Here is a 26,921-nt window from a genome sequence, read left to right as displayed (position 1 = left end):
GATGGAATTCACTCATTTCTCGACCTTAGGGAAAATAGATAAATTACTCCCTTAATAACTGATTCCGAGGCTTGAACATAGGCACCTCTCATTGGCCTGAGAAGTGTTAGATTATAGTTGGACTATAAACTGTTTGTTCATTAGAGGGATCGGTGGTATTTAAGGAGTTAGATGTAACTACAGGGTTAAAACGATATTTTGACTTAGCTATAGTTATGAGCAATTTATGAAGGGTTGACTCACTGTTAATTGGTTATATTTGTGGACACATAAATAAATCTACAATGCGAATAGTATAACTATCGGTCTTTAATAGAATGGTCGGTAGATAATGATTATTGATTAGTTTAATTAAAGAGTATAATTAATTAATCTTATATTATTGGAACTTCTAATCTGTAGATTCATAAGGCCCCCTTGTTAGCTCACTAAAGGATATATAAGACAAATGGTTTGAATTGTTCAAATCAATTGCATATTAATGAGATTAATATAATATAGTTAATTATAGACGTGATCTATAATTAAGAGAGAAAAGTATTTGAATAAGATTCAAATATTAAAGAGATGTATAAATATAAATATGTGATAATTATATGTTGATTAAGTTATATTAAATATGATTTAATATAGTCATTTAATTGATTAACTAATGGTTAATTAATTAATTAATTAATATTTTAGAAGTAGAGATAAATAAACATGTGATGTTTATTTATTTATTAATTAATTAATTATATATATCAAATTGGATTAAATATATATAGTTATCTAATTATTGGACTAATTAATTAAATAAAAGTTATTTAATTAAATTAGAACTAGAGTAGAATTAGGAAAGACTAGGAGAAGGGGGTCACCATTTCTCTCTATAAATAGGTTTTCATGGCCCATGTTACATAGTTGAATTGGAAATTCTGAATCGTAGTATCTTACTACTTCTTTCAAAATCTCTCTTCTTTTCTCTACTATTTCTTATTCCTCTTCCAAGTTTTGGAGACCACACATCCAATTCTTGGGATCCTAGAGAATAACAAGATTTCACTTACGGTGATGTCTCTCGATCATTGAAGAGACATTCCAGAGAAGACGCAGAGGGAATCGTGAAGAATTTGGGAATCTACAAAGGTAAGGTTTAGCTCTTCCCTCTGTTCTTCTCTTAAATGCATGCTAATCTTCAATTTACAAATTATTAGGTTCAAAAAATTCGTAACACTTTACAACAGTTGTAACAATTACAAAGCAGGTTGTATCCATAGTTTGACCAGGATAAGGTACCCAGCCTTATCTATCTACTATAGACCGTTCAGGTTATTACTTAAACATGATCCATCTATATATCTCCACATATATGTTTAAGATTCATTAAATAACCCTAGATCTTAGTTCATTGGTTTTGGGTTAATACAATTAAATGTCAAATAAATAGCACTAATTTGTAAATTGTTTGTGCAAATACAATTTACGAATTACAAGACCACAAGATTTAGAGATCAACCCTAACAATTTCCCACTTGTTCTAAAGTTAGTGGGGTGTACCAATACAAAGTAAAAACCAATACAATACACAAAAACAATAAACTAGGGCATACAATATGCACCCAGTAAAATCTCCCACTTGCCCTAAACTAAATGCGACATGTCTCGTAGACCTAGACTCTCCAGATGACCTTCAAACACTTTAGCCGTGAGAGCTTTTGTAAATGGATAAAAAAAAATATTATGCTCCAAAGCGATCTTTGTGACGATCACGTCCCCTCGATGCACAATCTCTCATATGAGATGATACTTACACTCTATATGTTTTCCATGTTTGTGGCTTCTAGGCCCCTTGGAATTCGCTGCAATACCACTATTATCACAATAAAGAGTGATGGACATTGATATATCTGGAACAACTTCCAGATATGTCAGAAACTTTCTAAGCCACACAACTCCATGGCAGCTTCACAAGCCGCTACATAGTTTGCCTTTATGGTAGAGCCAACTATGCAACTTTGCTTTGTGCTCCTTCAGAATACTGCTTCTTCGTTAAGAGTGAATACTGATCCTAAAGTGGATTTTTTAAAATCTCTATCAGTTTGAATATCAGAGTTAGTGTATCTTGTAAGGATCAAATCCTTAAACCCATACACAAACATATAGTCCCTCGTTCTTCAAAGATACTTAAGAATGGTTTTAACTGCTATCCAGTGATCTAATACTTGTTTAGACTGATATCAACTGACTATCCCCAATGCATAACAAATGTCAGGTTTAGTACATAACATTGCATACATCAGGCTGTTAATAACAGATGCATAGATGATTCGTCTCATCTTCTCAACCTCTTAAGGTGTCTTAGGACACTGTTCCTTAGACAAGATAATTCCATACCTGAAAGGTAATAAACCTCTCTTAAAATTCTGCATCGAATATTTGACAAGCATCTTGTTAATGTACGATGCTTGAAATAAGGCCAACATTTTATTCTTACGATCCTTGAAGATTTGGATCCCTAGAACAAATTGTACCTCTCCTAAATCTTTCATTTGGAATTGGGTCGCTAATCTCTGTTTAACATCAATCACTAGACCTACATTATTTCCAATGAATAGGATATCATCCACGTTCAACAATAAGAAAGCTATTGAACTGTTGATGGTTTTTTTTGTAAACACAAGGTTCATCAACATTCTGATCAAAGCCATAAAATTTGATCGCAGTATAAAATCTTATATTCCAAGATTGAGAAGCCTTTTTCAGTCTAAAATGGACCGATTAAGCTTCCAAACTTTTTGCTCTTGACCTTGGAAAATGACTCTCTCTAGTTGTTGCATGTAGATGGTTTCCTCAAGATTTCCATTCAGAAAGGCAATCTTGACGTCCATTTTCCAAATTTCATAGTCATAATATGCGGCAACGAACAGAAGTATTCGGATAGACTTTAACGTGGCAATAGGTCTCTCATAGTCAACTTCCTCAACTTGGGTATAACCCTTTGCCACCAATCTAGCCTTAAAAATTTGTACATTACCATTAACCCCTTTTTTCCTCTTGTAGTTCCACTTGTAACCTATAGGTTTGACCATATCAGGTTGATCTACAAGATCCCAAACTAAATTGAAGTACATAGACTACATTTCAGTTCCATAACTTTAATTCATTCATCTTTATCTACATCTTCCATTGCTTGTTTATAGAACAATGGATCCTCAACATCACCATCAGAAATGATGATCAGTGTTTCTGTTAAACTCATATAATGAATAGGTGGTTTCGCAACCTTTCCACTGTTGAAGTTGATGTCCTAAATTTCGTGGGTTCTGTAGTTTGTAATAGTAACATACAAACAATTTTATTTATTTAAGAAAATATGAGATATTTTATTTATCATTTAGTAGCATTAACCCACAAACCAATAAACTAACATCCAAGGTTATCTTTTGTAGCTTAAACTGTAAGAACTGGTAAAGGTCCTTGAGCGAAAACGGGGATAGATCCCAAATCCCAATTTTTACAGAACATGAATTTTACAAAAACAAAATAGAAATATTATGCATAATCATAAATTTTACAGCATGCTAACAAAAAAGGAAATGAGAGAATTAAGGTGAAAGAAAACTTACCCTTGAAGTATCCCTCTTCACATATTTCCTTTCTCCCAATCTGTCACGAACAATCTCGATCCAAATAGTCACCACCACAAAAAGTGCCTCCTATATTCATTTGTATTCGTCGTCCATAAAAATTAAACATACATATTTATCATTCCACCATACATTATAACATTTATAACCTTGTATAATGCATGAACATGCTTAATTAATCATACATCAAAATAATATAACACTTGCATTATGATGCATAGTAATGCTAATAAAATCATGCAATTATAAATAATATAACACTTATATTAAATATGATTCATGAAAATGTTTATCCTAAGGTGAGTTTCTAAATCTATATGACATACATTATGAATTCATCTATTAATTTATACATACATCAAATGTATAATAAATTAAACAACAAATTTTGGACCAAATTTTGGCACCTTAAAAATTAATTAAACTAATATAACTAATTTAATTTAATTAATAAAAATTATTAAAATTACAGAAAATAAGAAAATTTGCAGCAAACACTAGAGAGGAGGCTCGAACTCATGACCGTCGGACTTCTTGCGTGTGTCTGTGAGGTTCAGAGCGTTGCAACGCTGGGAGGTAGCATTGCAACGCTACTAATATTGTCCATCTCGCTTGGCCTCCCTGCGTCGTGACGCCGCAGTCTAAAAACCTCCCTTTTGCTGCGTTTTGCTTCGAACTTGGACCGAAAACCTCCGTTTTTCACTAATCTCTCCAACAACTCTTGCTCAATCGACATGGACGTACAGACTCGATAGTAGAACTTAAATGCCCAAAATATAACAGACTTACATTTTAATCGGATTAAATCGTAAAGCTAAGTGCCAAAAAATGTAAACATTCACTATTGCAAATCTCACATTCAAAATGCAGATTAAAACTCACATTGCTACACTAATTTTTGTTTCCAAAATATGAAAAACAGAAATGCAAACATTGGCTCTGATATCAATTGATGGGATCGAATCCCGAGTGGAAGCGTGACGACGCCTTGCATTAAGTTTTTCCATTTAAAAAGAAACAAAAGTCAACAAGCATACTAAAACAGAATGGAATATGATCAACATCATACTAAGCATGCATTATAAAGGGGAAGCAAAAAAAAAAAAAAAAAGGATGAATGATTCTTACTTAGATTCCTAGAGTTCTTGAAATTCCTCTGGTTCTTCACACGAATGTCTTCTCAACGATCACCGACAACACCACAAGAATAACCTCGTTATTCTCTAGGATTCTAAGAGTTGGATGAGTGGTCTCCAACACTTGGGAAAGGAAGAGATAGATAGATTATAGAGAGAGTGTAGAGAGGAATTTTCTTGGAGGCTAGGTATGTTTTTTTTTTTTTTTTTGGTACAAAAGAATGCTTACCCTAAATGAGCTAATAGGATAAATTTATATGGAGAAGGATTTACCCCTTCTCCAAGTATTTCCTTTTTCACCCTTGATGCTAATTAATTAAATAACTTCTTATTTAATTAATTAACACATTAATTAAATAACCACATATTAAATTTAATTTAATATATAATTAATTAATTAATTAACATATAAACATCACATTTTTATATGCTTCCACCTCTCTAACATTATAATTAGTTATTTCTTCATGAATCTAATTCACATGAATTAAATATTTGAATCTCATTCAAATACTTTTCTCTAACATAATTTGAATTATAGATCACATCTATAGTTAATTATATATTAATCACATCAATATACAATTTTCTCAATTGATTTGAACAATTCAAATCATTACTCATTAATATCCTTTAGTGAGGTAACAAGGAGACCTAGTAGACCTACAGATTAGAAGCTCCAACGACATGAGATTAGTTGGCTAAACTCTTTAACCAAATTAATCAATTTCGTTAACTGTGAGTACACTCCACTAAGGACCCACAGCTGCACTCTTCTCACTAAGATATATTTTTGTCTCTATGGATATAGACCAATAATAATAAGTTAGTCCTTCACGAATGTTCATAATACCAATTGGATCAAATTGCCATTTTACCATTGGGTTATCTTTGTATCCTTAAGTACCAGTGCTCTTCTAATGAATAATCTCTTTATGGTCCAACCATTAAACAGAAACTCTCATCGGGCTAGTGAGAGGGTAGGACCCTTTGTTTAAGACCCAGAGACATCACTTAAGGGAATACTCATCTACTTATCCTAAAGTCGGGAAGAAGTGAAAACCATCTTGCCTTATTATGTTCCCAACTCTCCACGGTCTTGTCCCCAAGATGGTAGGTTTATTGAGTCGGCAAACTGACCACTTTCACCCATACAAATAAAAGGACAATATCTCGTGAACAGGAGTTCATAATACACTAAGGATTAAGACTAAGTTGCCTAGGTTATCCTATTGAAATAGAAACCTAATTAGTTAATGGTGTTACATCTAGTGGTTATTATTTTACGGTCCTGTCTTATGCAAACTCATTGCATAGGATACCTCCACTCGCATGTTACCTACACGAATGCGTTAGATCATTGAGTTTGTATCAAATACAAAGTGGGCCTCATTTATAGTGTCACCAGGATAAGGTACCCAACCTTATCCCTATACTATAGACCCTTTAGGTTGTATCTTGAACATTGATCCTTGTATGTCTCTACATACTGTTCAAGATTCATAAGATAACCTAGGATGTTGGTTTATTGGATTTAGGATTATTAAGACAAAACAGAATACAACACAATCAATAACATTTATTGAAATAACTAATGACATGCAGAAATGTATGACATCTTAGGCCTTTTACTTATCCACATGTCATCTTGGGTCTTTTACTTAGAATTATGAAGGTTGTTAGGCAGAATATGTGTTGATCATGATAGGAATTCACGAGAATATGAGTTTGTGTCGATCAACATGTCGAATCTCAGTTAACCCGTTATTTTGCATTAATTATGCGTTCAATGTTCTATCTTTGTAGCGAATGCAAGAAATGATTGCAAACGCGGAAACTGAACCACCGCATAGACGACCGCACGCGGAGAAACACTCCATCGCAAAGGTAAATGCATTGATCAATGCATGGATATTGTGGTAATCAGTCGTATGCATCCATCGCATGGGAGTTGCGCTCGTCAAGCGATTGCGGTCATCATGTAGAGTTACGATATTAAGCGAATGCGATCATTGAATGATTGTGGCTGCGCGACAACGCAAACTAATGGGATCAACGCAAGGTAGGTGGAATGAACGCATCAACGCATCTACCTCAAGAAAATCCAAAGCTGATGTTGACATTTCACTTACCACGCCGTTAGTGGCAGAGGTTCAGAAAGGACGAACGCGCCGAACGTCAGACTTAGAGTAGTTCAATTAATGTTGTCGGCGATCTAAGCTCTATAAATAGAAGTCGATGAGCTGAAATTCATTTTATCTAAGGTTTTCCCTGAGATTCGCCTAGGGAGGATCCTTGCGATCCAGACAAATTGCGTGAGAAAACACTGAGAGTTCTACACCTTCTTCATCCATTCTAAGTGACGACTAGAGCCTTCGACCGGAGTTAGATCTCGAGAGAGTCAGCTCCTTCGCCCATCCATGGCACTACCGGCAACCTTGACGCACATCTGCTGGAAGCAAAGCTTTGCTTCCAGCCAGTCATTTCTTTTCCTTTCTTTTCCTATATTGTATTGTATGACATTTTGAATTAAGGAATTAATACAATCTGTTTTCAATGCATTTCTCTATTCCTTCGACTCCATCTCCATCTTCTTGCTTAGCATCTTTACTTTCATTGCAGCACTTAGTGGGATTGCTTGGGTATTGCATACTTAGTCATGTGGATTAGGGATATGAAGCATGTAGCAAACCACCGAGAGGTGTGCGTTGTGTGAGTATGGGAGAAAACCTTATTTGCTTAGTGTGAAGCTGCTGCAACGCCTGTCTATAGGCTAACGCATTGCTTGTTTATGAGTGAAGTCAGCAACAATCAACTGCCCAAGAGGGTAAGTGCTGTCTCTTATACACATCTAGATGTGTATAAGAGACAGTTCTTGGTGTGAAGCTACTGCAACGCCTGTCTATAGGCTAACGCATTGCTTGTTTATGAGTGAAGTCAGCAACAAGCAACTGCCCCGGAGGGTAAGTGGTTGGACGCATTAAGCAAGGTTTGCGTTGTTCACTAGGGATAGTAACAATCTTGCGTCAACCAAGTTCATGCAATTGTTTTGTATTATGTATGCTTCATTCATCCATTAGGGATACTCGGGAGGGTAGTCTAAGGACAGGATCTAGGCTTGGAAAGGTCATGTCAGAATCTAGGCTCTGGAGAGTCAGATTAGAACACATAATACAAGAGGTAGGGACTTAGAGATAAGCTTTGTTTGTCAACACTGCATCGCATGCACCCTAGGAATAGGAATGATGATATGTGGTCACCTTGTTTGTGTATCATCACATAGACAAGAATTAGAGGCTTATGTGTTGGCCCTATAGACACCTCTACACATACATTGCATGTGTTCTAGATTAGAAGCTGTAGCATTCGCACTGAGAGGTGGTTTACTATTGTATGAGTGTTGCATGATCACATTAGTTTGTATTAACTAGGGTTGCCCTTGTAGTCACTCTCAAGTATTGCAATGAATTCATCTCCACATTTTATCTATTTTCCCATATATTTATTCCATGTCAAGGTTTGTCGCATCTCTACCTTTCATGCATATTCTCAATACCTGAATTTAGCATTTTGACTAATTTACATGTACCTCTTTATTAGTCTTAACTTTAGTCAATTCCCTCTTTAGATCTAAAATAACTGGCATGAGTCTAGCATTATCAACAATCAATGATTCAATTCTAGTCTTTTGAAATTCCAACGACTTATTGTTTTTATGTCATTATTTATAAAGATCATGATAGGCTGATGCTACAGATGAATCAGGGATTTCATTTTCATCACCAAAATTTGAAAAATCATATTCTTGGAGTTTTTCTTTTGTGTTATCAGAGGAAATGCAACTAACAAAAACTCTGACATCTCCATCAGATTCGCAATCCTCATCAGACAGGATCAATATATACCCTTCGTTTTGTCGCTTTAAGAAGGTCGTACATTCAGCTTGGAAGTGGCTAAAACCTTCACACTTTCACATCGAACAGATTTTCTTTAGCAAAGAATCCTCTTTTATCAACATCCTTCTTTGTCCTCTGAACCTTCTGAGAACCGAACCCTGAATCACCTCATGACTTGGTATTCCAATGAGGGAAAGAGCTTGGTCTTCTATCCAATTTTTTTAACACACGAGAGAATCTTTTGGATAGGAGAGAAATTGTGTCAATAAGATTTTCATCTGATTCTTACCTTGTTCTTTATCTTCTACAGCAAATTGCAAGGCAATGTTATGACTTTTTTTTATCAGACTTGTCATCTAGAGACATTTCAAATGTGAGAAGAGAACCAAAAAGATCATTAACTCTCATAGAAGAAATATCTTGAGCTTTTTCAACCGCAATCACTTTCGTGTCACACTTCTTAGGAAGAGACTTGAGAATCTTTCTCACAAGTTTCTTCTATGAGATTTTCTCTCAAAGAGCAAAGGATTCGTTTGCAAGATCAAGAAAACTCACATTGAACTCAGCTATGGTTTCATCTTCTTGCATCTTAAGATTTTCAAACTTTGTGGCTAATAGCTGAAGTCTTGACATTTTAACTTTTGATATCCCTTCATGAGCAACAACAAGAACATTCCAGGATTCCTTTGTAGAGACACAGATGTTTATTAGCCTGAAGATATTTTTGTGAACACCATTGAAAATGGCATTTAATGCTCTAGAGTTACCTAGAAAGGCTTCATCCCCAACCTCAGACCACTCTATTTCTGGTTTGAGTTTCTTCTCATCTGTTGCATTAGTGATTTCAAGAGTGAGTCCAACCAACAAGGATAGACTTCCAATAACTATTTTCAACAAACTTAAAAAAGGTTGTCATCCTTGTCTTCTAATACGCATAGTTTGTTCGATCCAAGACTGATGGACGTGAGGTAGAGCCACCTTCTTTGATTTCTTCCATACAGATACACCAGGATCTAGAGATGTTCAATTTCCCCATGGGGATGGGGCCCCATGGGGTCCTGTCCCGAATGGGGCAGGGATTCCCTGATTAGGTGGGGAATGGGATTCCCCAGCCCCGCCCCGTTCCCCGTCCCCGCCCTGATTTGCTTTTACATATTTATTTAGTATAGTTATCTAATGTTATGTTATTATTATTATTATATAAATATTACATTTAAATTTCAAATTTGATTATTTATTAGGAAAGATAAATGAATATGTTTAAATGAATGTTTAAATTTGAATATACATGTGAATAATTTGATTTACATTTATTTCTTTCTACTAAAAAAATTAATTAGCTTTTTTAGACCAAAATTTGAGTAATTTATTCTTTAAATTCAAATTGTCATATAAAACTAACTATAATAAACAATTTAGTGATAAATTTAATTATTTAATTAAAATTTGCTCACATTAGTAATTTAGACTAATTGACATTTTACAAGACAAAAAAAGTAACATGAAAAAATTCCCCGCGGGAATCCCTGCCCCGATCCTCGTGGAGAATTTCACGGATAGGGAATGAAATGAGGAGCGGGACGGGGATGGGAAATGGCATCCCCGCCCCGCCCCGCCCATGGACATCTCTACCAGGATCACAACACCAAAGATAATAGTGACCTGCTCTGGTACCAATTGAAAATAATATAGAAGTGTCTACTCCACAATAAAGGGTGTTACGAACTATATCACGACAATTCATAAACAATTAACAAATACAAATATGAAAAAGAAAATAATACCATAGATTTTAAACCTAGTTCAGTGATTAACACCTACATCTGTGGGGTAGTGTGCCCATGGAAAGATAACTTCACCAATATAAATGTTAAGCAATTACTTGAAAACTCTAATACAATGACCTCTATAAAGCTCAACTACTCAACCATATAACTAGGCTCTCCCTAGATGAAAAACTCTCCCTCTCAGATACTTAGACTTCCCTTAAGTAATAATATTAATGACAAACGTCTCAGGCTCCCTCTAAGACAGAGACTCCCTCTCAACAAAACTTAAGATCCTTTTATGTCAACTCCCTCTCACTTGCAGCTTATCTTTTCCCTTCAAGTAAAGATCACTTCACTTGATTAGCTTAGGCTCTCCCTAAGCTTGAGAATCCCTTCTCAAGAAAACTATTGATGAAACACATAAACGGCTTAGAGTAGATCTCCAACCTCACAGCAACATAATCTTCATGGCTCAAGAAGATTGACAGAGAACATACTTGTAATAAGAGTTTCATAAGACAAACGACACTTAAAATCTTTTGTTAGAATGACCAACACTCAAACAAAGACTAAGCGTCTTTATATACACACAATGGATGCAAATAAGACCACCACTAACTTCCAAAAAGAACTTGCGCACGGAAAAGAAAAATATCTACAAAAATACTGTAGATAGAATATTCCACATAAGGAAAGTATTTTACAAAGACAACATTTCCATAAGACAACCTTAAACTAATAAGATCAAATGTAGAGACAATCTTAATGACATTAGCTGAGCTTAAATAAATATTGTCAATACACAAAATGTAACAAAATTGAAATTTTGTTGCAATAAACTTTGCGTGCTAGTAAAATCTACTTTTTATGCAATGTATTTATTCAACTAAATTTATGGAAAATGTAATTTTGATCCATGAAGTTTTTGTTTAATAACATTTAATGTTTTTTTTTATTGAATCCAAAAAGAAAAATTTGGAACAATGAATTCAATAAAAACATAATTGTATTTCATATTTTCTATAGATTTGTTTGGTAACAATTTTTTTTAACATTTTTTTTTTATGTTTTTGATAATATATTTATAAATCATAAAATTAGTTGTAGTTAACTACTAAATGTTAGGTTGAATATAGGAAAATTGTAATGGGTAACAATTTAAGAATAGTATTTTATAACCATGTTTTTTACCTTTGAGATTTTGCAAATATGTCACCCAACTAGAACACCTACCAAAATTGACCAAAATCCGCAACTAACTTGTAGCGACACTCTAAACGGCGGCAGAATAGCGACAGCGATGGTCGGTCATGCGACAAAGCAAGGAGAGGCTGAATGGGATGCAATGACTGTGGGCGAAGGCAGTGACGTCTAAAGACAGATCAACCATCAAATCTACGTGTGGATGATTATGAGACAACGACTTGCGATATGCGGCATGATCTGTGGAGCTGCTGCCTTTGTCATATCACTGCTCGTCCATCGATTGCTAGCGATGTCGCTCACTGATCGCCGGTTGTCATTGCTAGTAAGCTTCCTTTGTGAGTTTCTATCTCTCCTCTCTATGCGACAACCCCTCCTCTTTTCAACTTAAGGTGATACATCATTTAATTACAAAATTCCCACAAGCCTTTATTTACTTAAATTCCCTTGAATTTAAAATACTTAAATAACTAATCATTTTTAACTGTATATGAATGGTATATTAAGTGTATCAAGTATCTATCAGTAGTGTATAAAGTGTGTATTAGTAATATATAAAGTGTATCAAGTGTATATTGGTAGTGTGTGCATAGAGCATATCAAGTGTATTATTGCTATATCAGTAAAAGGTAAAATGTGACTTGGGCTAGTTTATTTCCATTTTTGCAAAAGTAATGGTCTATGGGCCTAATTTTTTAAGTTTAGTTTGTCAAATCTGCCCGAAGTCCATTAAATATAAATTATTATTAATTCATTTATGAACATGTCATATGTTTAAATTTTTTTTAATTATTGTTCCGCAATATCATATATGTAATTTATAATACATTATATAATACATATTTTAATTTTAAAAATTAATTGATTTTATAATCTGAAATACTATACTCCTATTTATTTATATATTTTCTTTAACGTAATTCTACATTTTAAATTTCAAAATTTCAAAATCTGGATATATTGAAAATAGAAAAATGTTTTTCTTCCAGAATTTATTCTATTCAGAATACAAAATCTGGAAAATAATTTTTTAAAAACAAAAATCAAATTACCTTCTAAAATATATTTATTGAACTCAGTAAATTTGAAAACATTAAAAAAAAGAAAAATAGAATTGCCAACCAAAGAGATCTATCAAGTTTCCAAGTTTTCGAATTTAATATTTTAATTTATGAGGTTTGAAATAATGGTTTATTTGGTCTTTGTTGTCATTTTTATGTTAATTAGCAAATAGAAAGTTGAACATGGCAAACTATTTTTGTTAAAAATATATAATTTTTCTTTTTTTTCTTTTTTTCTTTTTTTTTTTTTAAGTTCTTTGGTCTCCTTTTCCCTACACTGCCACTCACCTTTCTCCCTGGATATCTAAACAAAAAAAGCTCCACATTTCGGGAAAAGGAGGAGGGCAAAGTGGAGTGTCAGAAAAATCAAAAAGGATAAAAAGAAGAGAGAAATAACAAAAAATATATATATATAACGTGTAAAAAATTATCACATCGAACCAAAGTGAACTTGACTTAGTGATATTAGCATGACTTCTGTTCTAAAGGTTGAAGTTTCAATCTCTTATCCTATAATTATTGTACTAAAGAAAAGTGTCACGTCAACTTTTGTTAGCTACGAAAAATTAAAAGACGTAGTCTAAATACACTCTTTCTAAACCTTAAAAGTTAAAATGTTGAGTTTAAAAATGTAGACACTAATTAATACTTTATTTAAAAAAACCAATCCTATATGTATATAGAAAAGAAAAATAGATCACATGAAGAAGGCATTTTTGTTTTTAGAAAGGGCGGCGGCTGTTTGACTTAAAGGGTCCAAAACGAGCCGTATTTGACAACCTAACGTTCAAGTTTGATTGAAATTTCAATTCTCAAAACCCCACGAAACTTCAACCACTTTTAATTTGACCAACCGACATTGGAATCTCATTTTCACAGAATCTTTAATTCCAAAAAATTCCCACCACCATACCACCAAATCACATCCGTATTTTTTTTCAAAATAATTATAAAAAACAATAAAGCTGTTTATTTAATAATAAAGTATTAGAAAGAAATGATAATTAGATGAACCTTGATTATTAATATACCTTACCATCTACACTACTACACATATATTAGTGATCATAAGGTATGTGATTTAGGGATGTACATAATTCGAGTTGAGTCGGGTTAGAAGATTTTTGTGGACCAACCAAAAAATTTGGGTTGGCTAATAATGAACCCTATTAGTTCTTTTTTTTAGGGTCAACCCAACCCAAAATTTTCGGGTTGGGTCAGGTTGGGTCACCGGTTCTTTTTTTTTTTAATTTGACTATTTTTTCCGTTACTTATATATATTCGGGTCGGGTCGAGTAGTCCGGGTTGGTCGGGTTACGGGTTTTTTGAACACCCCTAATGTGATTCGAATTTTTCCACCCCTATAAATACTTTTTAAAAGAAATTTTATCTTATTTATCTTTTTTTCTTTAAATTTATTTTTATGGATGCTATATATTTTAAAATAATTACAATTATTATAAATTTTTAATTTTTATTTATATTAATATTATACAAATTCAAAGTTATTAATTAACAGCCAAGATGAGGATAACATAACCAATATAAAGTTTGTATTATTGACTTTGAAAAAAAAGAAAAAGAAAAAAAAAAAGAAATCATTTCAATAATGCCAAAGATGGAGCCAAAGTTTTTCACAGGAAGAAATATAAATTTTAGGGTAAATTGAAAAACCATCTCTCTACCTTTAAAGTATGGTGGTAGTTGCGATTATACTTTTAAATTTTTCATTATAAAAATCGAGCCCTGAAATTATATAAGTGTTAAAATTGGATCCTCAAGCTAACATAATTGTAAAAAAAAAAAAAAAATGTAACAATTGTATAAGTTTAAGAGTTCAATTTTTATTATTTGAAAGTCGAATTCTTCAATTATTGTAAGTTTGAGGTCCAATTTTAATACATGTAAAAGTTTAAGGGTCCAATTTTACAATTAAGAGTTACAGTGTGTAATTACCGTCACCACCATATTTTAGGGATAATTTTTATTGTTTGCTCTAAATTTAACATTTGAACTCATGTAATTTATATTCCATTCATTGTAGAAATTTATATGACAAAATAAAAATGTTAAATGTTAAATTTTTTATTCTATTTTATACCCACGGACCCGTAAGCCCTCAAAGTAAGGCGAAAAGGAAGAGATGCTCTGAATTTTTTTCGAGATTGATGTCCTAAATGTCTTTTCAAACTGTTTTTTCATATAAATTAAAGGAGAAAATTAATCAATTTAAAAAGAAAAAGAGGCAATTATTCCTCATCCTTCCTCTGTTACTTGGTAAGGTATGATATTTTCAATCATCTACTTTTAAAATGGTAATTAATGTCTTAATTTTTAAGTTAAATTTGAGTCGATAGAATTAAAAAGGTTAAAATTATGTAATTTTAGGAATTGAAAATGAAGATAATCGTGATGAAAAAGTGTCAAAGTTGGTTAGTGAATAATGAGGAAAGGGAAAAAAAAAAAAAAAAAAAAAAAAAAAAAAAAAAAAAAGTAGTTGGAGATTGAGAGATTGAGCAATGGGATTGCGTTCAAATGTGGTGAGCGAGTGGGGTCGCTTTAGCTTGCAAGCACGAGAAACAAGTTTCCCAAAAGCAATTTCTCTTCCAAATTTTATTTGTTTTCTTCCCAAAATTCATGACTTTTAATATAACAAAAAATAAATAATAAACAAATTATAATTATAAATAATAGAAAAAACTCTTTTTTTTGGGGGGGTGGTGGGGGGATTTGTCTTGCACAGTTTCCGTGCCTTTGATTTCTTTCTTACACGGATGAATTATATTATCTCAAAATTTGTTTCCCTTTCCAATGAAAATTATTATTTATCTTATCTTTAAAATTTATTATTGTAATATGTAGTATCTTATTTTATTAAATAAAATATGGACATTGATATTTGTGTTCTTTTTTCTTTTGGTATAGAAATTAGAATGTCTCGAGATGAATAGTGTTCTAGAAAGACTAGAATAATGTGATAAATTATTATTACTTTAAAATTTATACATGTTATAGGTAGTTTTGGACTTAAAAGGTGGCAAATTTGAGATTGAACCAATCTAAAGGCCACCCAATTAAAAAATAGATGAAATTTGAGCTTGAATTGTTGGGTTTTGACAAGAATATTAGAAGTGTAGTTGTCCCATATTTGAAAGTTTAAGAAAGTGATGAGCTTCAAATATTATAAAAGGAATCTATGTCTTTGGTTTCAAATCATCCAAATTTGAAACACTTTAAGCTTGGTATACTAGCTAAGTTGTGCAAGTGGTATAATACTTTGAGAGAGATCTTGTAACTGGGCTAGGGAAGATGTTTCTGTGTAATTGTAATAATTGTTATAGTTCATAGTTTTTTTTATCCTATTTGGTGTTTTTCCACATTAATTTATGTGTTCTTTGTTTTATTGATTTCTTTTAATTTCTCCATTATTTTTCTACTTATTCTTGTAATAGGACTGAAAGGTTTTTCCTGACATGAACTACACTCCCTAATCCAACCAAACCTACAAGAAAGAGGCCTAAATATTTGGCCTTGGCCTCAACCTCAACCAAAGTTGAGGTTAAGGCCAGTCTTAGGCTAAATGGAGTATGTCATACCATTTGCCCAAAGATAGCTTTGGGAGGGGAAGGTTTGGGCCAAAGGCCCTCGAGGCCATCCCGATGGTAGTTGGAGCATGCAATATAGATTCTCATAGTCTAAAGAATCTCAGAATTTAATTCGACTCTCTAACCTAGATTCGAGAAGAAACAAGAATCTTAATTAAGTTGATCTCTAGTAAATACATCATTATAGGTCCATTGGAGGTAAGTCTATTCTAAACAAAGAAAAGAAAACTTATAGCTAACTACATTTTGAATCTCTTTAACTTAAGCATCAGAGTGTTTGATAAGTACCACATTAGTGTATAGTTTCTCTCTTGATTTGCAGATCATCTATTCCCCCAAAAATTACAAATCTTCTTGTTGAAGCATGTGCATATTGATTGTGTTACTTTAAATTTTGTCTATGGTAACTATGGTTGGTTGAATACCTTAATTCTAGGGCTTTTGTTGTAGTTATGGATCATTGTTGAATTAATTGCTTAAATTTGATTAGTGTCAATTACATCTTTGGTATTTTTGTTCTTATTGTTGTTGAGCTCTTGATCATCGTTTAATTGATTTAGATTTATTGCCTTGCTTAAGAGATAGAACTTTCAACTAGATCTTCCATTCAAATCTATTATTTGATTATGCACAAGAGTTATAGAAGAACAATAGAGATTGTGATGAAGAGTTTTAGTGTCATGCTTAGTTGGCTAATTACAAAGAAATTTAAATTAGTAATTGAGTGTGAGAAAAGGTGTTGAGCTCGAGAGAGGAGACATAGACATTAGACTTCTGGATCTAGATAATTGGTGCTAATCAGTTTAAGGGTTAATCAATTGAGTTTATGAGTCCATTAACGAAGTAAATACTCTAGAATGTCTCTTTGATTTAATTTCTCCCTATTTGATTGATTTACTCGTTTTTCTCATTTTAGTATTAGTTCCAAAATCATCACGTGTGGTTCTCTTAATAAAATTGGCTAAATTTTCACGATAGTTAAAAGAGTTAACTACTCGATTTTTAGAGGGCAATATTCAGTCTCAAACTGTTTCATATATTATAATTTAATATGTGTGCTAGCACATGGAAAAAACAAACACTATTACCGAATTATTCTAAGATATTTGTAAAAATATTCCTACAAATCAAACATGGTTATCTAAAGATCTTCGATATCTGTAATTCTAAGCATCTATCATTTTGGGTATATGAAGATTCTTATTATCTTAATTTCTAAAAAAAACAACTATTGGTAATAGTTTAGATCATATTTGGTAACCGTTTAATTAGTTTTTGGTTTTAGTGTTTTGAAAATTAAGCACATTTCCTCTCAATTTTTTATAATGGTTTGCATATTTTTTAAGTAAAAGAGTAGAAATCTTAGCCAAATTCCAAAAGAAAAGAAAAAAAAAATTCTTTTAGTTTTCAAACTTGGCTTTATTTTTAAAAATATTAGTAAAAAGTAAATAATAAACCAAGAAGTTTAAAAGTAAAACGGGTGTTTACAAGCTTAATTTCTAAAAACTAAAAAAAAAAATGTTACTAAACGAAGCATTAGAGATCTATTAGATATTTCCAAGTGCAAGGTCTGTTGGGGAAATGATATATAAACTGATACACTAGTAAATTAATTACACATCAACTAAATATAGTACACAAACTGTATATAATAATAAAGTTCAAACTAAGTAAGCCAAATAATATAACAAGGCTTATGATTGATATAACTAAGTACCTCAAGATATTGTGGAGACATCAATAGTTAGCCAAGATACGCTTCTGATAAACGCAGTCTTGAAGACAATTATTTGTTGGGTCTTATGTCCTAAAACTCGTGGTTAGTAAACAATAGAATTTATTCTGAAAATTCAATAAAGTTGTTATTGAATATATTGTTTTTTTAGAGATCCAATAAACCTAAGTCTCTTGACTATTATATGAGTACTTGCACTTTATGTGGAGACATACAAGTTGATCAGATTCGAGTAAATAGTCAAAATGATCTATACTATATGAATAAGGTTGGGTGTCTTATTCTGGTAACATTATTGGATGCAGTCTACTATATAGTTGTTACAAAGAGTTGTAAAGTGCTACATACGAAGTGATCCTAATTCGTGCATGTTGGGACATGAGGAGTGGGGGTGTCTTATGCAAAGGAGTTTTGTGCAAGATTGGACCACGAAACCAGTCACTCTTACTTTATAACATTGTTTATTGTTTAAGATTGACTATTTAACGATGACTTAGGTAACTTGACCTTAATCTTGAGCTAACTATGAACTCCTGTTTGTTCGAAATTATCCATTGATCTGCAAACAGTGAGAGTAGACCAACTGCCTTTACTCAATAAACTTGCCATTTTGGGGATAAGATCATATGAATAGATGGGGACATAAGGTAAAAGATGGAATCCACTCCTACCCGATTAGGGTTAGTAGATAGGTTGTTCCCTTCAAGTGTTGATTCTGGAGCTTGAACAAAATGCCTCATCCTCTCATTGGCTCGAGAGGGATTCGATTTGTTGATTGGATCACAAATCAATTGTTCATTAGGGAATCAGTGGGACTTATGGAACAAGAGGTAATTTCGGGGGTAAAACAGAGATTCGACCCAACCGTTATTATGAGCAACCTATGAAGGCTTAACTTACTAATCATGGTTATATCGAGTGGATATAATATATCTACAGTGAGGAGAGTTCAACTATGGGTTTTAATAGAATCACTTATTAGTTAACAAATGGGGGTTAGATTGGTCTAATGAGTTTAATCGATTAATCTCAGATATCGATTAATCTCAGATCGTTGGAGCCCATGATCAGTAGGTCCGCGAAGTCCCCCTACTAGCTCGTAAATGGATTAGCTCTAGAATAGCATGATAAATTAATTTGAAGTGTTCTTCGAATTAAATGAATATGGATAAATAATATTTAAATATGATTTAAATATTTGAAGATGGAATTATGTAAAAAAATTAATTAATATTTGACATTAAATTAATTAGAATTATTTAAATAATTATTTATTAATTTTATTTAGAAAATTAATTTATGAAATTAATTTTTTAAAATTAATAATATTTTCAATTTTATTAAATAGAAATCAATTTTGATAAAATTGAAAAAGAAGAAAGAAAACACAAAATGGAAATCAAACATTTTCCATTGTCTTCTTCCAAGTAGCTCACCAACAACCCACTTCAAGCTTCATTAAACTCCAAGCATGAGTTACATCTTATGCAGCAAATCTCTTTGCATGAAAGTCTGCAATATATTGAAGAGATTAGAGTGTTTTGAAGTGAAGGCAACTGATCAATTTTTCTGAAAAATTCATGAGAGAAGAAGTTGTTCTTCTGCTGGGTTACTGCTGTGAGTATTCTACAAATTCCCTTAATTCAAGCTTATTTTGAGTCTCACTACTTAATCTAGAGCATCAAGAGGATAATAGGGAAGATCTTGGGGTGGTCTACGACAAGATTCAGAGGAGATTTGCAACTGAATTCGAGCTTAGAGGAAGTTCTTCAAAAGTATGTCATGAAACTCATTTATTTCTGTTGAAGCATGTTTTCTTTTCTGCAAAAATTAATGAATTAGAGTACTTATGGATGATGGTTTCTTTCGCTGTGTATTGGTACCTTCCAACATTATTCATTTTGCATAGGCTGCAAAGTGACTACAACGGTCGTCTTGGCAAGTTATAATAACTAACTCAGGGAGAATTGCAACCTCGAACTACTCAGATATGACAAAATTCTTGGATACTTGCTTTCAACTAAACTCAAGATGAAAAGAAAGAAAGAAAGAAGAGAATTGGTCAATTTGGAACGAGATGCTACAAATGAAGAAACAAGTTGCTATTATAAGCCAAGAACTTAGGGTGTATTTAGAATACATATTCAAGTGTTTAATTTAAAAAATAAGTTATTCTAGAAGAAATTGGAGTGTTTGACGATACTACTTTTAATAGATTTTCAAGTGTATTTTAATGAGTTTTATTAAAAGTATTTAAATAAAAATGAGTTTTTTGAAAAACATTTTTTTTCTCAAGTAAATCTAAATGGACTCTCAGTAACTCTAAAAAATACAAATAAAATCAAATAAATACAAAAATCGAAACATTTGTCAAATTTAATGCAATTGAGTTGTTACTAGACCAAAATCAAAATAACCAATCAATTGAAGAAATTACAAATTTAACTTTCATACATGTTTGTAGAAAATAACAAGGTATTTAAGTGAGTTTTATTAGGTTTTTGGTGAATTTAAAAGCCTAATGGCATTCTTGTAATTATAAGCAGTGGCAATTTTGTAATTATCCCTTTCTTTTCCATTTAAGGCCAAAACCGTGTGTTTTTTGTTTTGCTGAAAAATAGGGACAACCGTTGAAGCCAAAATTGTGACCCTTGGAAGAAGACTGAAGCAGCCACTTGGGAGAGAGGGAAAAGCTGAAGAACTTCACGGTGTGGCCATGGGTTATCTCCATCCGGCGAGGTCGACAAGCAGCGGTTCGGTCTGGGAAGTTCGCGGCATGGGCGTGGTTTTTCGTCAACACCAGTTCTTGCGTGGAGGAGCAGCGGCAGATTCTTGCACAGGCGGCGATTCGGTTTCGCCGTGGAGGTTGCTTCCGGCAGCAGTGAGAGAGACGCGCGGGTCTGTGCGTGGTTCACTGGTCAGAGGCATGTAGCACACTATTTTAGGCTGTTTTGCAGCGCATTGTTCTCAGTTTTCAGAGGCGACGGTGTGTGCGGATCTCTCGGTATCAATGGATCTTAGAATTATAGATTGGTGAATTTGTTGATTATCTGTAATTTGTAAATTCCTTTATTGCTCATTAATAAAATAATTCAAGTTGGTTCTCAAAGTAGATGTAGACCAAACTGGTCGAACCACTATATATCTTGGTATTCTTTAATGTTTTTGATTTATTTATGCTGATTGTTTGCGTTCTATTTGGTCATCTAAGTTAGGTTCAAAAACTCTCACAAGTGGTATCAAAGCTCTAGTTGATCCAAGAAGGGTGTGTGGTAGTGTGTGCTGGCATATTGTTTGTTCAGGATATTTTGTTGGAATTAATTTGACAGATGGCTTCGATGTCTACACGGTTCGAAGTTGTTAAATTTTATGAGAAAGGTGATTTCGGGTTATGGGGGAAAAAGATTAGGGCTATTCTGGCACAACAAAAAGTAGCCAAAATCTTAGACGAAAATAACCTTTCACCAATAATTACAGAAGCTGAAAAAAGGTTATGGATGAGATGGCCTATTCAACGATAATTCTATATCTGTCAGATGGAGTGTTTAGGCTAGTAGATGAGGCTACTACTACAGCGGAGTTATGGAAGAAATTGGAAAGTATTTATTTGACTACCTTGCCAAATAAATTATATCTAAAAGAGAAATTCTTTGGATATAAGATGGACTCAAGTAAAGGCTTGGAAGAGAACCCAGATGAATTCTAGAAGCTTATAGTTGATCCCAATAACATCGATGTGAAGATGCCGGATGAAAATCAAGCAATTATTCTTCTGAATTCTTTGTCAGAATCGTATCGAGAAGTTAAGGCAGCTATTAAATATGGACGGGATTCACTGTCCATGGATATAGTGTTGGATGCCTTGAGAACGAGAAACCTCGAGATTAAAAAGGAAATGGAGAGTTACTCATGGCAAGAGGCAGAAGTGAGAAAAATAACGGAAAAGGAAAAGAGTCGAGATCCAAGTCGAAATCAAAGGGAAAAGCCAAAAAGTGTTTCCTATGTCATAAAGAAAAAAAAATCTGAGAATGGACACTTTAGAAAAAATTGCTCTTTGAATAAGAGCAAGAAAGCATCAAGTAGTAAGCATGCAGGGGATTCTAGTGCGGCAAATGTTACTGATGGGTATGATTCAGTAGAGGTTTTGATGGTGTCCAGCAGGGACATTCAGAATGCTTGGATCATGGATTTAGGGTGCACGTTTCACATGACTCTTAATCGAGATTTATTGATTGACTTTCAGGAAAATGATAGGAGAACAGTTTTGCTTGGTGATAATGGTGCTTGTGATGTAAAAGGAATCGGGTCAGTTCTCATTGCAACACATGATGATATGATCATAATTCTTACAAATATAAGGTATGTTCCAGAACTCAAACGAAATCTAGTTTTTCTGGGCGAATTAGATAGAGTAGGTTATTCCTATAAATCTGAGAATAGAGTTCTGAAGGTTATCAAGGGTTCTTTGGTTAAACTGAAGGGGACCTTGAGGAATGGTCTTTATGTGTTGGAGGGTACTGCAGTTTCAAGTAATGCTGCTGTTGCATCTGGAGAAGAAACATATAAGTCTATGTTATGGTATAACAGAACATATAAGTCTATGTTATGGTATAACAGAACATATAAGTCTATGTTATGGTATAACAGACTAGCTCATGTGAGTGAAAGAGGTCTTCAAACTCTTTCAGAACAAGGTTTGCTTGGAGAAGTTAAAGACATTGAACTCCCATTTTGTAAACATTGCATAATGGGAAAGTCTACGAGAGTGAAGTTTGGGAAAAGGAAAGCATTCTACCAAAGGAATTTTGGATTATATTCATTAAGATTTGTGGGGTTCTACAAAGGTACCTTCTATGTGAGGTTCAAGATACTTTATGTCAATCATTGATGACTTTTCAAGAAAGGTGTGGATGTATCCACTAAAACAGAAAGATGAAGCTTTTGGGAAATTTCTTGAATGGAAAAAGCAGGTTGAGAACCAGACAGGCAGAAAGGTAAAGTATCTGAGGACAGACAATGGTTTGGAATTTGTGAATCACAAATTTGATAAATTTTGCAAATCTGAGGGAATTACGAGCCATTTCACTGTTACGTGCACTCCACAACAGAATGGTTTAGCTGAGAGGTTCAACAAAACAATTATGGAGCGTACAAGATATCTCTTGACAAATGCTTCATTACCCTTGAAATTTTAAGGGGAAGCTGCCCAAACAGCCTGTTATCTTATTAATAGGAGTCCATCTTCCGCTTTAGACCTAAAGACTCCTCAGGAGATATGGACAGGAAAAGCTCCAAGCTTGGATCATCTCAGAGTGTTTGGATATTCAGCTTATGCTTATGTTAAGGAAGGAAAGCTGAATAAGAGGGCACTGAAATGTATGTTTATTGGCTATCCTCAGAGTGTTAAAGGATATAAAGTTTGGTGCTTGGAAGAGGGCAGAAATAAATGCATTATCAGTAGAGTTGTGACCTTTAATGAAACAGAGATGCCATTTCATGTCAAAGAGTAGCAGAAACAGCAGACAGTTGATCAGGTTGAGGCAGAGGTTAGAATTGATTCTAAAGCATGACCATCAGTTAGTTCAGGTGATTCCAATGATTAGTCATCCAGTTCTGATGGTAGACAACCTCAACTATAAAGGACTTTGATTGATGAGGGAGCTTTTGGTGAAGAAAGTTCAAGTAGCAGTGACTTACAGAACTATCAGCTTACTCGTGACAGGCCTCAACGGGTGAGGCAGGCTCCTACGAGGTATGATTATGCTGATTTAGTTGCTTATGCTCTTACTTGTGCAGTTGACAGTATTGAAGCAGAGCCTCTTACTTTTGAGGAGACTATTGTATCTAATTTGAAGAAACAATGGAAGGATGCTATGGAGGCAGAGTTGTTCTCGTTGCAGAAGAATCAGACATGGTCACTGGTTCCAAAGCCTCCTAATCATAAAGACATTCAATCAAAGTGGATTTATAAAAACAAGCTAGGTACAGGTGGTGACAACAAGCCTAGGTATAAGGCTAGACTAGTAACCAAGGGCTACACTCAAAAGAAGGGAGTTGACTTTCATGAGATTTTCTCTCCAATGGTGAGGCATTCGTCCATTCGGTTAATTTTATCTATTGTTGTTCACTTTGATATGTTTGTTGAACAGATGGACGTCACCACAGCTTTCCTTCATGGAGAATTGGAGGAAGTGATCTACATGGCTCAACCTAAGGGTTATGAGGTAAAAGGAAAGGAAGACATGGGTTGTCGTCTTCACAGGTCCATCTATGGACTGAAGCAATTGCCGAGACAATGGTATATCAGGTTTGACACCTTTATTCTTAAGCAGAGGTTTCGTAGGACCTCATATGATGCCTGCGTGTACTGGAAACTATCTCAGAAAGGTACATATACTTATCTACTTCTGTATGTAGATGATATGATTCTGGTGTCTAAGGATTATTATGAAATATGTGATCTCAAGAAACAATTGAGTAGTGAATTTGAGATGAAAGATTTAGGTAAACTGAAAAGGATCCTAGGCATGGATGTGAAAAGAGATAGGGAGAAAGGTTTGTTAACCATTTCGCAGTAGAGTTATGTGCATAAACTGCTTGAGAAGTATAATATGTTTGGTTGTAAGCATTTCATTTTAGGCTTTCTTCGTCTCAGTGTCTTGTTACTGAACAAGAAAGGTAAGAGATGGCTAATATTCCCTATTGTAATGTTGTTGGAAGTATTATGTATTTGATGATTTGTACTAGGCCTGACTTGGGATATGCTATGAGTATGATAAGTATGTTTATGTCAAATCCTGGAAAGGAGTATTGGAATGCAATTAAATAGGTGTTTCGATATTTGAAAGGTAGTGCCAGTGTATCATTGTGTTTTAGCAGGGATTGGGATAAATCAGCACTGTTGGAAGGCTTCACAGATGTAGATTATGCTGCAGACCTTGACAAAAGAATGTCTCTATCAGGTCACATTTTTCGTTTGTTTGGTAATGTGGTTAGTTTTAAGGTTACTCTACAGTCAATTGTTGCCTTGTCTACTAGTGAGTCAGAGTATATTTCAGTGGGTGAAGCTGTGAAAGAGGCTGTGTGGTTGAAAAGGATAGTTGGTGAGTTGTTGTCGCAGGAGTTCATTCTTATCGTCCGTTGTGATAGCCAAGAGTGTTATTCATCTTGTGAAGAATCCATTTCATCACGAACGGTCTAAGCATATCGAAATCAAATTTCATTTTATCAGAGAAGTTGTGGCCCAGAAAGATGTTGAACTGGTCAAGGTTCATACAGTCGAGAATTTTTGGAGAATCAGCTTGACACTTAAATATTCTTGTTATGAGGGAGATTTATAGAAAATAACAAGATATTTAAGTGGGTTTTATTGGGTTTTTGGTGAATTTAAAAGCCCAATGACATTCTTGTAATTATGAGTAGTGACAATTTTGTAATTATCCCTTTCTTCTCCACTTAGGGCCAAAATCGTATGTTTTTTGTTTTGCTGAAAACTGAAGCCGAAATTGTGACCCTTGGAAGAAGACTGAAGCAGCCGCCTGGGAGAGAGGGAAAAGCCGAAGAACTTCGCGGCGTGGGCGTGGGTTTTCTCCGTCCGTCGAGGTTGACAGGCGGCGGTTTGGTCTGGGAAGTTCGCGGCGTGGGCGTGGTTTTCTGTCAGCGCCGGTTCTTGCATGGAGCAGCAGCGACCGATTTTCTGTGTGGAAAGAGCGCGGCCGGTTCTTGTGCAGGCGGCGATTTGGTTTCACCGTGGAGGCTGCTTCTGGCAGCGGTAAGAGAGACGCGCGGGTCTGCGCGTGGTTCGCCGGTCAAAGGCGGGTAGCACACTGTTTTGGGCTGTTTTGCAGCGGGTTATTCTCAGTTTTCAGAAGCGACGGTGTGTGGGGATCTCTCGGTATCAGTGGATCTTAGAATTACAGATTGGTGAATTCATTGATTATCTGTAATTTGTAAATTCCTTTATTGATCATTAATAAAATAATTCTCAAAGTAGATGTAGACCAAACTGGTCGAACCACTATATATCTTGGTGTTCTTTACTGCTTTCGATTTATTTTTGCTAGTTGTTTGCGTTCTGTTTGGCCATCTAAGTTAGGTTCAAAAACTATGTTAAATTTATAAATATGTACATGATACATCATCTTAATTTGATGGTTTCATTCTAATTTGAAGTTTCTAACGATGAATTTAATCTATACAACTAAATCATTTTTATGTTTCAAATATTTACAGAAGTTTCATTTTCTTTTACTATAAATATCCAATAGGCACATGAATAAAAGATTAGATCCCATTTAGTAACAATTTAGTTTTTGAAAATTGATTATAAAATTTCTTTCTTTTGTTTTCTATTTCATATCAATATTTTAAAAAATTGAGTCAATTTTCGAAAATTAAAAAAAAATCATGTTTTTAAAATTTGCTAAGATTTTTATTTATTTTTTTTTTTTTATTACATGTTAGAACAACTCTGTCTAGCTCTCTTGTTTTTCCTTACCTCTTTCAATTTTTCGTCCATAAATAAATTTCACACTCTTACCCACAAAAATCTTTATTTCCATGCGAACAATCTTTTATCATGGACAATAATTTCAATTATTTCCGAAACATATAATTCATAAAATAAACAGAAAAAAACAACTTTGGATCTAATTTTTATTATTTAAAAATAACTCCAAAAACAGTTCGAGAATGATGAAAGAGATAAGATCTTAAAAAATAGATTTTTTTTAATACGTCATCCAATAAAAATAGAATATAAAATATTAAAATACATAATGTCTATCCACTGACCAGTGATCATTACATTATTTTTATCTCTTTAAGTAGCTATCGGAAAGTGAAGAAATATTAAAATTTAATTCATCAATAAAAAAAAAGGTGAAAT

The sequence above is a fragment of the Benincasa hispida genome, chromosome 1, assembly GCF_009727055.1.
Source record: "Benincasa hispida cultivar B227 chromosome 1, ASM972705v1, whole genome shotgun sequence".
NCBI classification, from domain to species: Eukaryota; Viridiplantae; Streptophyta; class Magnoliopsida; order Cucurbitales; family Cucurbitaceae; genus Benincasa; species Benincasa hispida.
This window is presented reverse-complemented; position numbering follows the sequence as displayed.